Here is a 16,114-nt window from a genome sequence, read left to right on the forward strand (position 1 = left end):
CACCACATCTGTATCATTGCGTGCTAGTGAATTTGAGGTACTAAACAAAAAGTGATAGCGTGTACGAATCCCACCCTATCCTCTGTTCCTCATGAATGCGCATGCGTGCCTTGTCTTTATTGCTATAAAATGCTGTGCGGTTGTTTCAATAAAAATAGTTGGAGTCAGCGCCCGTCCTGTCATGTACCTTCCTTCTTGTCCTCGTCTAATATAGCGCTACAATTTTTAAATAAGAAGGACCATATTTGAAAGGCATGGGATATCTGCGTGAGTAAAGATGGTGTGAAAATTACCAATAAATAAATAAGCTTCAATGATTATCTATGATACTGCTATGTTGTGTGATAATATGACTGCACGTATAAAGGCAAGGTTCAACTTTCGCAAACAACGTAGTTGAAAATCAGCGCTGTTCTGCGCTATTTTGTGTTAATTTGCATTACCTAAGCGCGGTATTAAAGTAAGTTATTTTCTTACTCATGTATGCGGAAGTGGGCTAAAAAAATATCCTTGAGAAAGTTCATTAATCAAACACTGGCAGACAGTATTAGCTGAATAAATATATACCAAGTAAAACAGAAAGAAGTATTACACGTTTGAGGAAATCGGTAACCGAGTTGAAATCAGTATTTCGAAACAACCTCTCTCTCTTCATAATTGAGAGCTCAGGGGTGCTATGCAGGATGGCCCGAGCTTCTCTTAAACATGACTTTGCTCCGAGCTTGCGCTACGGTGGTCCTGACAGGGAGACAGTTCGGAGCGCTCGAAAGTAGTGTTGTGAAAAATGGCTACAATGACGCACATGTCACAAACGCATGATCGGTGCTTGCGGCGGTTTAAAAGGAACACAGCGTGTGAACGCACCAGGGTCCGTCACTCAGCCAGCATGTCAACAGTTCAGCAACGCCAGTGTGATTGTAGCACTACCTGTTTGCCAACTGAGCATTGCGCCTCCTACAGGCGTGTTCGTAGGCGGTTATCCTCTTTCTGGCAAGTTCTTTCTCAACCTGGAGCATGGAAATTACCACTGGAAGGCAACAAGGGCGAACACGCAGCATTCTCGTACAGCTTGTTTCACTTCAATCGTATATTACATCAAATATTATATTACAAAAAATATTATTTAGTTACGTCGCAGCTCATAGCTGAATCATACCGCTTGCTGGCTTTGCGGCGTGAGAACTGCGCCTCGGTAAGAGCAAACTAGGTGGGTGCGTCCAGCCTGGCTGTGGGCGTCTGTCAGTCAAGCTATTTAACACGCGGCCGATTCTGAGAAGGCCGCAGTTCAACTCGTGAATGACATAGTGTTAGTGTGACTGTCAAGCTTTTTATGCGGTACACGCTAATAACCAGCTCCTTCCAGCTTTGTACCAGGCTGAACGTCAAGTCTGCTCGATCGACTCAGTCTGCTTAGGACCGGCGACTGCATCAGCTCGGTATCAATTTTAATGATAATTAACATGGTATTAATTAGTAAGCCCAGATTAACATGGTATTAAGGAGACATTTCAGAATTAGCATGATTCTAATTATCGTGCCCTTAATTACCACAGTGTTAATTAGCAATGTCGTAATTAATGTGAGGCGAATTCACTTTGTCATAATTAGCATGTCCCTCGTTAGCTCGACCTTAGCATTACATGTCTTCATTAGCGTAGTCTTAATTTTCATGGTCCTAATTTCCATGTTCTTAGAAGGACGTGGACTAATAAGCTCGCTTTTAGCATGAGTTGGCTTATTTAGCTTCATCATAGCATATCTTGGTTTAATTAGATTGGTCTGTCACCAAAACATTAGATAATCAGCCAGACGTACATGTTCGGGGAGCGAGCAGAAGATGAAGAGGATGAAGAGAGCGCGCGCCGGTAGAGCAATGCCTTAGAAGATACAGGCCGAACATGATGATCATGATGATGACATATGTGGCCTCGGCGATAAGGTCCGGCCACACGCTGTTGAATGGTGTGCGGCCGGAGCGAATCTCGGAGGCTACAGTACTAATTATTCTAAAGAATATTTTGTGCAGGCATTAAACGCATGAAAATGAATTTAAAGAGCCCGTACTTCTAAGAAATATCATTACTAAAAATTTCTGACACCTTTCTTGCATGGGAGTGCTTCTGCACTCAGTGATACGACAATGAAGTGAAAGAAGATGCCGCTGCTTTGAAGACAACACCCACCTTGGTCGACCGCCCTTGACGTGAAGCCGCGTTTTATCGTAACCAATGGAACGCGGCACGCGCTGAGGGCTGGATCTGACGTTTTCGTACTGTTAGTTCGGTCAAAGGGGGGCGCGACCAGCGCTCGGAGAGATTCCGAGTTTCGCCAAACTCGGGCTATTCTGCATAGCGCCTCAGTTCTGAACGGAGAAGAAAAAAAAAACATTGGAGGAAATTACAGGCATGACTACTAAAGCAAATATTATATCACTTCAAAGCGAGTGAGAAAAGAGCACAATAATCTGTATAGACAGCGAGCTTTTCTTTTTTCTTTTTATTTTAGTGTTTGAAGTTCGCGAAGCAATTGAACTAGCGTCCTTGGGCAATTTGAGCTCTTTCCTACAGCGAGTGGCGCTTTTCTCTCTAGCCGTGCTCTTCACAAAAGGCCGAAACTCTGCGCTACCATTTCATAATGCTATAGCTGCCGTTTCAGTGACAAACTCCTCTTCTTTTTGCTTTAACCAACAGTGGCCAAGAAAGTCGACTCGACCTCTTAAAGCTAGATGAGGGACACCAGAGTTCAAAGAGCTTCCGTACGTTTTCGTGCTGTGTGAAAAGCTTGCAAAAACAAAGCGATCATGGTCAATACCCTCTTACTGTGACATCTTACAAGGAGTTTTATCTTATACTTTATCTCTATAATACTTTGAAACCGGACTTCCTTTTTGAAGCCCCCGACAAGAAAGGTAGACTGACTGCAACCAAAAACAAGCTTGCCCCTTCACGAAGCGTTAACTGTCGGTGTCAGACAGCCGCACTCTTAGAACAAGTAAAAGGTTAACAGGAAAACGCTTCCACTTGCGCAATCCCTTTTGGTGTGCCAATTGGCGAGTCGACTTTTCTATGCATCTACAGGAAAAAATTGAGAAAGAAATAAAGAAATGCCCAGTTGAAAGCATGGAAAATTGTGATATTCTTGACATTACGCGTTTAACTTTTCGTTGAGTGTATGAAGTACACTGCTGTTAAAATTAACGTTCACGTATATTACATTTCGAGAGGCATATTCTTATTGAAATATGGTGCCTTCAAGCATAATGAGTGTTATTCGCTTCGCATTTTTTCTCGACGAGATTATGGAGCAATATTTTTAGGTATTACGTTTTCCTTCCTTTTGGCAAGTACAAGGTTTTCTGCAAAGGAGTGGAGAAGGATGTTTTTTATTTAAGGTACTACTCCAACTACTTTTCCTTCGTGTTTTCGTCGTGCTGCTCAAAACAACAAGTATTTCATATTAAATATTGTAGATTGCGATTGCCTGTCAAGCCCAGTTCTGTGTTTGTGTGTTTCTAATTGGATCCTTCATTCCTTTACGTCTCTGGTCACGTTTCATTTCAATAAGCAAAATTTTGAATAAGCCTCTTCACGTTCGCACAGGTTCATTCTGCGCACGCGCTCCTTCAAATTTAACGCTTCTGTGAGGCTAAAATACTCGTACTGTGAGCTGCACGTAAGGGCCTCTTCTCACACATGCCCAGAAACAAACAATTAAGACAAAAATTCAAGGGAAAATGGATGCTTTAATTGATAAAATCTCTCAACAGGGACTGTTGCTGGAGCAGCCCTCGAGTCCACTTGTAGAAAAGTTGGTTCAAGCGACACTCTTTGTCCAATTATTTCTTCACTGGTCAGGAACAGTTAGGTTTATTCATTAGGCTAGCTACACTACCGACAAGTTTTTTTCGCGACTAGCTAGCTCACTCTCACGTAACATGGTCCGGTACTGCTTGTGCAGAAAGATAGAAAAGAATACACGCGACCAATCGCTTACCTACTTAAGAGGAGCAGTACGTTAGGGAGCGAGCATTCACAAAATATAATCAAGCCGTAGCTACGGAACCGGGAACAACGCATGCCACACGATTGAGATGAGAACCAACCCAAATAGAAAACACAGCACATCCTGCAGCCGCTGAGCTTGGAAAGCTCAGATAAAGGAAGGTACATAACGACCGAAGCAGAGTCAGTGAAACGTGCATCTACCCTTCTACGTGCTCTCGGGTTAACGAGAAGCTGAACCACTGCAGCCACAGCTATACCGCTGGCGATGATGAACACAGGGTATAGAAGTGGAAAGCGAGAAAGCCACGATAAAGGTAAGGGAAACGAAGATGTCCAACCTCAACTCTCCTGAGCAACAACGTTGTTCTCTTTTTTTTTCGTGCCTGATTCTTCAGCTGTACTTTCGTTATATGATAGTCTTGGGTACGCATCAGATCAATAAGCGCGAGACAAGAAAAGTTTCTCATGAATAGAGCGCGAAAGAGAGAGGATAGTATTTGCAAAAAAAAAAAAAAAACACGTTGGTTGAGTACGCACAGAGGCCGATATATCTAAATATATTAAACTCATCACCATAGTTGCGAAATGAGCCCGTGTACGCAATGCTTATCTCTCGTAAGAGGTGATTTTTATTATACGACGGCCTTCACCAATAATATGGCCAGAACAACTGTTGGCTAACATTTTCTCCTACGAGCAATACTAGAGTGAGAGGCTTTTTTTTAAAACGGACCATGGTTGTTTAAACGAAATTTTGCGCCCGTATATCGCAGTAATGTACTGCGATATACTCTTTCTGCTGAGCGCCGTCTTTAAATAAATCACTCACAATTGGTTCTTCGTTTTTGTATTTCCACCTTTGCTTTATTTTCTCTAATTATATAGAGTGCTGAAGCGCGCTAATGAAAGGCTATTCTTACTTAGAGTTATGCAGATAATTTCATCATAGCACAATTATTGTTTTCTCTATTGGCACTTGTCTTAATAAAAGTACAGAAAATATTGCAGTAAGGCCCGCTGGGATGACTGACGTTGTGAAGTGCGAATAGAAAACAAATTTAAATATTAAATACCATGCTTGCACAAAGGCTAGACAAACTCTCTACATCGCATAAGCTTCAGGTAATTTTTTTGGTTACTTGAGAAGAAAAAAGGCTAACAAGACTGAGGTTCTACGTCTTGCACTGAGCTAAAATGCCAGAAAAGCTGAACTTCGTTGCACACTAATGCTCTGAACGACGTGGATAAATATGTAAGCTAAAGAAAAATGACAAGTTACTTTTATAGCAGTCATTGCATAACATATTACTGTGGATTTGTCCTCTTTTTTTTTGTAATACTTGTCAGCGAATATGAAAAAAAAAGTACAGGATGTGTCTGGATGCAGATGAACACGACGCGCAGGAGCGGTAACACATTACAAATGTTGAATCATTTAGGGTACTGGTTCAAGAAACAATGCGTAAAAGTTGATTGTTCAAAGGACAATGAATACGCTACGAGAAGGATAGGTGAGCATGGCTTGAGAATTGTCCCTCTCCAGTTACCAACGCTAGTTTGCTACCGTGAACCAGGCCAACGAAATGAATGCTCTGAAAACGTGTTCTAACTGACAACGTACTCTACCTGGCACAAACGTTTTTCTATTCCTCTCGTTCCATTTACCTGTAATACTCAGCTATCTTGCATTTAGTGCGGTGAAGTCTCTGTCACCGCAACTTCGCTGCGTGTTCAGTTTCTCTATTCTTTCCCGTCGTTTCCCAACATTCCTCTTCCATTCCTAACGTTAATCATTGGCCCATCGGCTGCGGCCACATCGATCGTGTTCCTCGGTGGTCGTGTCTTTCGAGCACATAGCAGGATGGACGCACTGCTCAGTGCCACATCCTTCGCGTTTCGTTAGTTTCCTTTGGTGGCTCCGCAACTTCAAGGGAAACTACGTCGCCGTTTGTGTGCGACCTGCGGCATGCGTCTACCTGCAGCTATAGCAGCAGCTCGGCGAATTCTTTTAGTAGCGTTACGTGCACGTACTGTTCCGTAGTGTATGGCTAGAGTGTACTAGAACAGGGAAGTGCTCGGAATGGCCGCAGCATCAATCTGCAGAAAGTGAAGCCAAAGCAGGGTCAATCCGCTTATGGCGCTGCGATGGGTATTCTGCAATGTGTCGTTGTTTAAGAGTTGCGTGCGGCTCCGCCAAAGTGGTGCAGGGGTAGAATGCCTACTTCCCACTGGAAAGGCCCGGGTTCAAATCGCAACTGAAGATGGTGGGCTTTTATTCTTATTGTGGCCGTTTATAGCTTGGTTGGTTTTCCTTTGTTTCTTTGAACTAGCTTCTGTTGCTACGTATTGCTACAAAAAGTCACGTGAAATGTTAAACTCGTTTGCAGTCTTGTATTCGCAAAAATCTCGGAGGCCACACTTTACGTTTTTGTAGAATCCAGGGCGGAGGCGCTGCAAATACCTTAGTTCACAGTCAAATTTCTTCTAGTTTACTTCACAATTTGCATTACTTTTTGAAGCAACACGTAGCAACGGAAACTAGCTTTAAGAAACAAAGGAAAACTAATACAGCTGTGAAAGGTGACACTAATAATAAAAATCCACAGCGTATCCACGGGGTGAATGATGAAGAGTGGGGCGAAGCCCAGAAGGGAATCATCGGTAAACCGTGAATACTCCGAGCGAAAGTGAAAGTGCGCCAACAGCGAGCGGATTTTATTACAACGGTCCCCCTAGCGTACGTCGCCGCACTAAATCGAATGATTGCCTTCCACCAACGACACGCGCCGTATGTGAGTCTTCCGTGAATTCTGCCGAGTACATCATCAACGAAGTGAGATTGGGCGCGTTTATACTAAAGGGTCGATGAGAGTCATGGCCACTTGCAGCTCACTTTAATTTTACCTGTACGCTGAGAATTTTTATTGTTTAATCACGCACAGGAGAAACCTCACACAGGCACTACCTTGGAGGTCGAAAATCACACCATCTCCCGCTAAAGGGGAGCATGACGCAATGCGAAGCAGCGTTTCGGCACGTAGAGCCCGCGTTTCAAAGGGGGAGTGGAGAGGGGGAAGGGAAATGGGGAAGTGGAGAGGGAGAGGAGTTGTGTGGAGAGGGCTTGCGCATGCGCAGTAAGGGTGGTCACGCCGCACACCACCACCGGATTGAACTCCGCGATAAGATGGGTGGATGGATGGATGGATGCTATGAGCGTCCCCTTTATAACGGGGCGGTGACATGTCTGCCACCAGGCGCGACGAAAAAAAAAAACTTCCTTGTTTCATGTTGGCCTAATACCTTATCTAAATTGATTAAATCTATGTTATTATACCAAAAAAATATAAATTCCCGGTCCATCTCTCTGCCTCTTAAGGCAGAATGACCTTATTTTTCCCCATTATTTATTTTTGTACTTTATCTCTACTTTTCTGCCACCAATGCTCTAACCGTATCTTGCTTATTTCTATCGTGGACGTGTTCAGCTTTCCATTGTTGTCCCTAAAACCCAAGGCTTCACATCTAAAAACGCCATCTAGCGTGCATTCACCCAACCGCCATATTGCACACATCTCTATGGGACAGCGCCATCTAGTATATCGTCACCCAACTGCAGTTTGCATGCATCTCTATCGGACAGCGGTATCTATTGAATGATACATGAGACGCGACGGCGGGGAAACGCCGGACAGAGCGATGACCAACCAGGTGATGCTATAAGGAGCTTCGCCCCTAAAAACCCACCATTTACAGCTGCGACTCGAACACAGGCCCTTTGAGTGGGAAACAGGCATTCCATCCCAGCACCACTTCGGTGGAGCCGCGCGCAGCTATTAAACGACGACACATTGCAATCTACCGATCGCAGCGCCACAAGCGGATTGACCCTGATTGGGCTTCAGTTTTCGAAGCTCGTTCGGAGCACTGCCCTGTTCTAGTACACTTAATAAATTAAGCAAAGCGAAAATGCTTGCCGGCCAGCCTTAAAATCATTCTCTCGAGTGGTTTGCGTTACTTCACTTTCGCGACGCGCATAAAACAGGAAATACGAAGGTTAACCATACCATAGCTTCAAACAACACACTATGGCAACAAAGCAAAAAAAAAAAACAGAAATAAATGGCCACCAGTAATTGCATGATATAAAGCAATGTGCTTTCAAGTTTGTTTATTACTGCTCACCTTCTCACGCAAGGAAGAAAAGTAGGCACTGATGGAAGACATTTAACATCGTGGTTTAGCGCTAAAAAAAGACAGACACATGTGAGAGACAGGACAGGCGCTACTAACAACTGGTTTATTGCAAGGGTTGCAATGGAATAAATAGCACACTGGTGCGCAGACGTGACGAGTGCGTAACAAGGCGTCACCACTTATCAGGCTACAGGCATGTGGCATCAAAAAGCCTAATCTCTTTTCTATACAAGCAGATAGACTTGTCTCTAACACAGTTTGTACTTTTTTTCTTTATATGATACGCCTCCCAGAGTTCACGGGCTGATTTGTTCCAGCTTCTTCCTAGAATCTTGGCCTCTCGAAATATCGGCTCACACATGCATTTTCTGCAGTGGAACAAAAGAGGGGCCCCGTCTAGTTTCCTTAGATTTTGCGCATGCTCCTTTAACCGGTCATTAAGTGATCGACCTGTTTGCCCTATGTACGACTTACCGTAAGACAGCGGTATGTCATACACCACTCCTTGTACGCATTTCACAAAGGGCGAGGCATGCTTCTTTGAGCACCCTTTCTTCTTGCAGCACACCGTTGTTGTGCGAGGGCACAGCTGTGCAAGCTTGTTAGGCGCCGAAAAAACGAGCGGGACCCCATGCCTATAGGCAACCTTCTTCGTGCGAGGGCAAGCTTGCACAGCTGTGCCCTCGCACAACAAAGGTGTGCTGCAAGAAGGAAGGATGCTCAATGAAGCATGCCTCGCCCTTTGTGAAATGCGTTCAAGGAGTGGTGCATGACATACCGCTGTCTTGCGGTAAGTCGTACATGGGGCAAACATGTCGATGCCCTAATGACCGGTTAAGGGAGCATGCGCAAAATCTAAACAAAGTACACGGGGCCCATCTTTCGTCCCACTGCCGAAAATGCATGTGTGAGCCGATATTTCGAGAGGCCAAGATTCTAGGAAGAAGCTGGAACAAATGAGCCAGTAAACTCTGGGAGGCGTATCATATGAAGAAAAAAGGTGCTAACTGTGTTAGCGACACGTTTATCTGCTTGTATAGAAACGAGATTAGGCTTTTTGATGCCACATGCCTGTAGCCTGATAAGTGGTGACGCCTTGTTACGCGCTCGTCACGTCTGCGCACCAGTGTGCTATTTTATCCATTGCAACCCTTGCAATAAACCAGTTGTTAGTAGCGTCAGTCCTGTACATGTGTCTGTCTTTTTTTAGCGCTAAACCACGATGTTAAGTACTCACCAACTCGCCCAACAACAAGTTCTTATTAAGATGGAAGACATCTTACAGCTCAACAGCAAGAGCAAAATTCTAAACAAGGAAGTAATATCTGAGCCTTCAACTGGGATCTGAGACGAGGCATTTGATAAAACAGCTTTCGTAAAAAACTGCAGCAAAAGCAAATATGATTGCTCTTTTTCTGTCTTCTCTCACAAAGCGCCGGGAACAGAAAGTTCCTGCTACGGCGTGTCACCGCGGATGCTCTTTTTTTTTTTCACGACAAGAATGAGAAACAACATTCAGGGATACCGAAAACGCAACGCCAGCACAAACCTTAGAATAAGAACGGAAAGACCTGGCTGCACAACGGTACAGTTGGCAAGAAGCTTCGGAAGCGAAAGGAGATACGAAATGGTGAAGTGCAGCTTTATTGAGTTCAGAGTGTAGCCATCTTGGAAGTGAACCGCACACCCAGAGCTTCATCGACGACGCTGGATTTGTTTGGGCTCCGTAAAAAGCCCCACGACACAGGAGCCCCTCGCGATCTGCGCACGCTTGTCGCGAAATGCGCCTCCGCCAATCTGTTCTTGTTGCTTCTCAACTTCTCATAGTGTGTTCCTCTGAGCAAACGCGAGCCCTCGCGGAGGTCGTCTGCTGAATTTAGCAAGGGTGACAAGAAATGCTTCTGCGCGCTCAAATTACAGATTCCTCAACTTGATCCGAAATCTCAATGTTCCCAATATGTCACTGTATACCTCAAAAGAAACCAAAGACTTCCGTCGCAGAAGTGCATCACTTGGCACGTTGCTGTGCTAGATATATTTCGGGAGGTCATGAGTTAGGGTATTTCAAACATACTAGGGCAGCCTTCTCTTGCAGCATAGTATAGCTTAGTCATTAAACCTTTGCATGGTCCGAAAACAGCGGGAATTTCTCCCGACGATAAGAGCGTTCAATACCTTGAAGGAGTGCACTTCCCGTGACTCAAGACGCCATGTATAAACACTTCTACGCAACGTCGCCATTTACGATACGGGAGTTTGATAAATCATCAAATGCAGGGCTTGAAAAACTGCCACTAAATATCTGCCACGCAGAGAAAAAAAAAGGAACAAATATACCGCATGTAACTTGTGACGTAAACCTGGCGCGCTCTTTGGGCTCCGGCATGACGGTTGCATTACATTGAATGACGATTGCGCACGGCATCCAGCCTAGTGAGAATTCGTCCTGAGACTTAACTCTCGGGTGCATCTCTGAGACTTTCCATTGACAACGCTTCAATGCTTCCAGTTTACACCCAAAATTTCTGCGGAGGCATGGTATGGAGTCTTTTGAGATCTGTATAGTGATGGAACTAAATTGTCGCCTATTCCATCCTCTGTGGGTTTTCTCAGCGTTTCTTATAGAGTAGCAAAGAGATAGAGTGGTGGGAAAAAATATGCTTTCCGCGCAATATTTTTCGCATGAGTTTTTTTATTGAAATGACCAATAGGAGAGCTTGGTGTTCTTATGGTGGCACCGGCTACTCCTTCAGGTTTAGCAGGTGAAATATGCAATAAAAGATTATTATAAAGCGCACGAAACTATTGTACAGTCGAACACATGATCTTCAAATACAGTACAATCGAACGTCACATAAGTCTGAAGTAGTCAAGCAGAAGTTGAAATACCTAAAATAAGTTCACACGTACACGTCAAAACTCAGATATTCTGTATGGCTTCACTTACGCTGGAAAACACACTAAGGGAAATAATCACACATAATATGAAACACACGATATCAACATTATACATTTGATTTCACTATGAAGAGGAATACAACAGCTTCGCGTGCGTTAATAGTCCCATAAAATATTTCTTTTTTTTTTTATTTCCCACTACTCATATTCGCTAAGTGAGCATCGATACAGCTTCATTATAGACAAAGCGCATGAGTAGAAACAGCAGTTCGTGTCGCTGCATTAGTGTGAGGAGCCGGGGCGGGCTTAATTGTCATGTGAACTTTCGAAAGTGACCGAAATGGATCGCTATTATTTTATGAACGGTGTTCTGTGAAGAGGAAAAAAAGGCACCTAACCAGGTAGGGAAAAGGGAAAGATAAAACCAACATGTCGCTGCAGCGATATGCTTGCGATTCAACCAGAAAATGCGATAAACGGGATGTCACGGATTCGGCAATGCCATTACCGAGTGGCCAATGTCCACCTTGGCTACAGATAGTGTCAGAGACGATGCGCACTACTACCATTTAGAGGAATGGTTAAGTAGAAAGCGTCGGCAGAGAAAAACAGCTGGAAAAATGAAGCAATAAAGTGGTATCGGTGCCACGACCTCCCTTACCCGGACTCTGTCTAGTCTTTTTACTTTGGTTTTTTCGCGAATTCTGTATGCTACATCAAAGTGCGAGAAGCGACCAATCTGACAAGACAATTTTACCAGGAAAGTGAAGACACGGCGGTAGTAAATGCGGGCATACGGTGAACTACAAAAAAAAAAATACTGGTTGGTTAAAGAAAAGTTAGTGGCTCCCCTTCAATAGGCGGGCAACTGCTGAGTAGTTAGCACTCACATGAATTTTATACGACGTACGAAATATTTTACGGCCTTATAGAAAGAATGAAATAAAAGCACGTTCTATACAATCACACTGCGTGCTGTTGGCAGCTCATTAAGGAAAACTTAAAATAAATGATCGGAGACAGTGCGACGCCAGCCGTAAAGTTTCTCATTTCCGGATACAACAGAGGCTCTATAAGTAACAGGAATGCAGCTGTGGCTCCTGGTTTATATCCCTCTCGCTAAAAAACCAAAAACAACTGCGCACGCACACATCGTTAGCCGTCCTGCGAAGCTGGTGCCGTACAAACACAACTTAGAAACTGTGTTCAGATGAGGAAAACAAGAATTGATGAGCACTAACTCCATGCTTCGCCACGATGTTTTGAATTCGGAGAGGCAAACACGGTGTCATGGTGTTGCGGCGCTGAGGCAACAATGCAGCGTATCGCCTCGCAAGTGGGTTGCGCTGAGCCAACAAAGACGCGCCCTGTAAAATTGAGTTAAATGCGAAAGTTCAGAGAGCTAGGTCTTTTGCTCTTTAGCTTAGCCCAAGTTTTCAGAGAAAGAGGAAAGAGAGTTTGTTTTGTGGCATCCTACAGAAAAAGGCGAGGCAAGCACTCTGGCTTCTGTCTCCTTCCTTTTTTGCTTAGCCGAAGTTTTCAGCCATTTTATTGCGATAGCATTTATATGGACAGTCTCGGATGGATTTTGCCGTCGCCGTCGCCGCCGTCATGCACCGTATATGTATAAGTATGTATATATATATATATATAAAAGCTCCAAAGAAAAATAATTCATAAAAAATGCTTCCGAAGCGCGGAATCGAACCAGGGACCTCTTGCTCCGCAGCGAGTGGCGCTAACCACTACGCCCCGAAACGCAGATCCTCCATGTAGCTAACGGCGAGCGTTATATAGACACCCTTTACGGCTGGACGGACTCAGAGACGGCAGGCGCTGATAAGCGTTTCTTCATTACCAGCGAGATGGCGCTAGGAGCGCGACGGGCGCATTTAAAAGTCGTCGGCGAGCTCGCTCGCTTCTTATATTTGCGCAGCAGAACCTTGCCCTTCCACTGTCTGCTCGCGCGGTTTTCTCGTGGTGAGAGGAAGAGGGATGTTTCAAGCTTTCACCGTGATGTCCGCGCTCATGTTACGGAGCGTACGAAAGTCAGTCGAGCTCAAGGGACGCCGTAAACGAACAAACAGAAGATGAGCGCGAACTATCAAGTGTCACAGCTCGACACTTGAAGCACGCTAGTTTCCTTCGCTGCTTCGGCCGCCTTTGCAACAGGAGCGCTGTTCAAACTGAGAGTATCCATTGGCGAGCCTCACTTCGTATAGCATTAGTTTCTTGCTGTCGCATTCATTGCTTCGGCCTTGCGGCGAAACTGTGACTTTTTTATAAAGATGTATTCAGGGAAAAAGTGAATTATTAGATAAAATAATTTGTTTTATTTGCTCCCATAATAAAATTCTTCTTCGGACTCGGTATCAGACGCGGTCAGACGCGGACATTATTCCTCCGCCGCCGAGAATACTGAAGCTTTAGTTACCTACTATAAGTTCGTGTATTTACCTAAATGGTATTTTTACTCGTAACTCCAGGGAAATTTGCGCCTCTACAACTTCGGTTCTCATCTCTTCAAGCAGATATGATTAGATTCGTAAAGCAAATCTGTTCCCCGTTTTTGCTGCTTCTCGGTTTGAAGACTCCAAGAAATATACATAGTAGCCACAGAAAAAGCATTATTTCACTACCATTCGAATACTCTAGAAAGTCCTAATGGTAAAGACACCGAACATTACAAAAGAAACAAAGTTGGTGCTACTATGAATCAATGGCGTAACTGTAAGAAATTCGATAGGTTCGACCCAATACAAAACAAACACAAATAGGTCAGTCACCTTTGTGTAGAGAACCCTTGCGCGTATATGCGGTGAATTATTGAGCTCTCCCGCAACAAGGGGAGAAAATAATCAACGTTCGATTGCATAAACATAACTAATAAAGCAGGCCTATATGCCAGAATAGACGTGCGAATCCACTGTCCGGTAAGAATCAAATTGAGTTTCTTTAACTCAGGTATAGCGGCGTTTACCCGTTCATTTAACCAAGTTACTAGCTTCTCCCTCGCTCTCCTCTCACGCAGAATTTCATCTCTCTATCTGAAGCACACCCAGCAGTTTAACCGACCACGTGATACGGAAAGCCGCAGTAAAGTCACCGTAGCTTTTTGTTGCTCGCAACGGCTATGCCTCCATTCTTTAGTTCGTCCTTTTTATTTTTGCTTGTCTCTTGCTTCGCTATCGTCTTTGCTTTCTTCGTGGCATCGACGGTAGCTGTGCTCGCACCGGCTCAACCATTCGTTAAGGGTTTCCCGGGAGCTCGCACACGGGCGTGAGCATGGTTAACTGACTCCCATTACGCTGTTTGCGAGCGCACCGGCTCCAGAATTTGCAATATTTTTATCTATCTATTCCTTTTTTGTCGCAGGCAACCTATTGCGTAAATCAGGCATATACACGTAAAAACTTCCCTGTTAGTCCATTATTATACAAAAGAAATGGCCAAATATTTGAGCATCCGTCGTTGCCGTTACATGCAGACTAGTGTTTCCACAGGGTAGCTGTTTGTAGAAGAAATCCCGCACATGACCTTGTGTTTGGCAAAGAGAATATGTGCATGCATTGTTTCTTGGAAGGATATTCATCATGAGGGAAGTGTTCAGGAGAGCTTGTATCTACACGGGTACTAAAGTAGGCATTCTGACCGCAGTGAGTGGTAATTGAGCTAGCTGAGTACCCGTAACTATTTTTGAGCAAATACGATGGGGTATCCGCGCGTGCAGCTCCGAATATTTGTTACTAGGGTATGTAATCACCAACCAAAATATTAAGGTATGCATTCTTGCGAAGTTATACCTTACGCAGTCGCGTCAAAAGCAGCAACTGTGCTGAACGTCGGCCGGTCATTATATAAAAACTTAACTTGCATTTATGAGCACCCTATTGCTTAATGGTAAGCCTACAGTAAATAGAAGAATTGTCATACGTGGCTTTTACCATACCTATCCTCGCAAAAGGAATTTGCAGTAGTGGTCACCACCAAGTGCAGCTTTACGCAATTATGTCATCAAAGATTTTACAGCTCAATTTCGCGAATTGTGAGATTTGAAATGTCTGAAGTTTCACCTGGTATTGACAGTATTTCTAAGCGAAAGAGGCTGCGCATTTTCTAAAGTTGACGGAAGTAAATGTCCTGCAAATAAAAGACAAAAGGGCAGCTAATGCACGCACGCAATGAATTCGCGTTGTGTCTGGATATTTCTTCGCTAAAATGGCAGCTAGTTAGCTTAAGGAATGTGGACGTCTAATTTTCCCTGTATCTTCACGATAATGATTAGTTTCGGACATGCCTTATTATCTAAAGCAGGCTACATGACTAGATTTCGTTCGCGAGTGCTGCTTACCATTAGCTAGCATTGATGGTTTGTGATATATTAATGATATTCGCCAGATTTTGATTGGCTGGCGTCGGCTGTTAAAATCTCTGCGTTGTTTACAATGCCGGATTCATTCATTAGGTGACATGTCTCCTGACTCTCTTTTTCGCCTTGTTAAGGCTGCACATAAAAATATTTGCTTGCCTCCCACGAATGTAATTAGACTACGCAGTGATTCAGCAGAAGGGGATCTATGACATATCTGAGCTGGAAGAAAACGACATACCAGACATGAGCTTGGCCTTCATCAGGCAATCCAGCTACGCTACTTAGCGGGCACCATGTTCACCAGGCGAGCACCGGAACCACTGTTGATTTAAAATTCCAATTAGCCGTCCTGGGTGGCGCAAGCCGAAGGGATTCCGGGAAGTTCTTGTTTACGCTTGAATGAGGCAGAGCAAGCAAACAGCAATTTTTGAGGAAAACATACGACTTGCCCTTCCACATGGTGGACGGGTTTCCGGAGCATGCTTCCAAAGCAACAACTACAAAGAATTAAAGTAAACAACAAGAAGTGACTGTGTCGCAATATTTATGTTTCGTGCACGTGTGTATGACAGAGGATTTAATAATATTATCAGGCCAGCCAGGGATACAAGCAAGGTCGATTGTTGCTGTGCAGTTCCTCTCGTTG

The sequence above is a fragment of the Rhipicephalus sanguineus genome, chromosome 2, assembly GCF_013339695.2.
Source record: "Rhipicephalus sanguineus isolate Rsan-2018 chromosome 2, BIME_Rsan_1.4, whole genome shotgun sequence".
In the NCBI taxonomy this organism is placed as follows: Eukaryota; Metazoa; Arthropoda; class Arachnida; order Ixodida; family Ixodidae; genus Rhipicephalus; species Rhipicephalus sanguineus.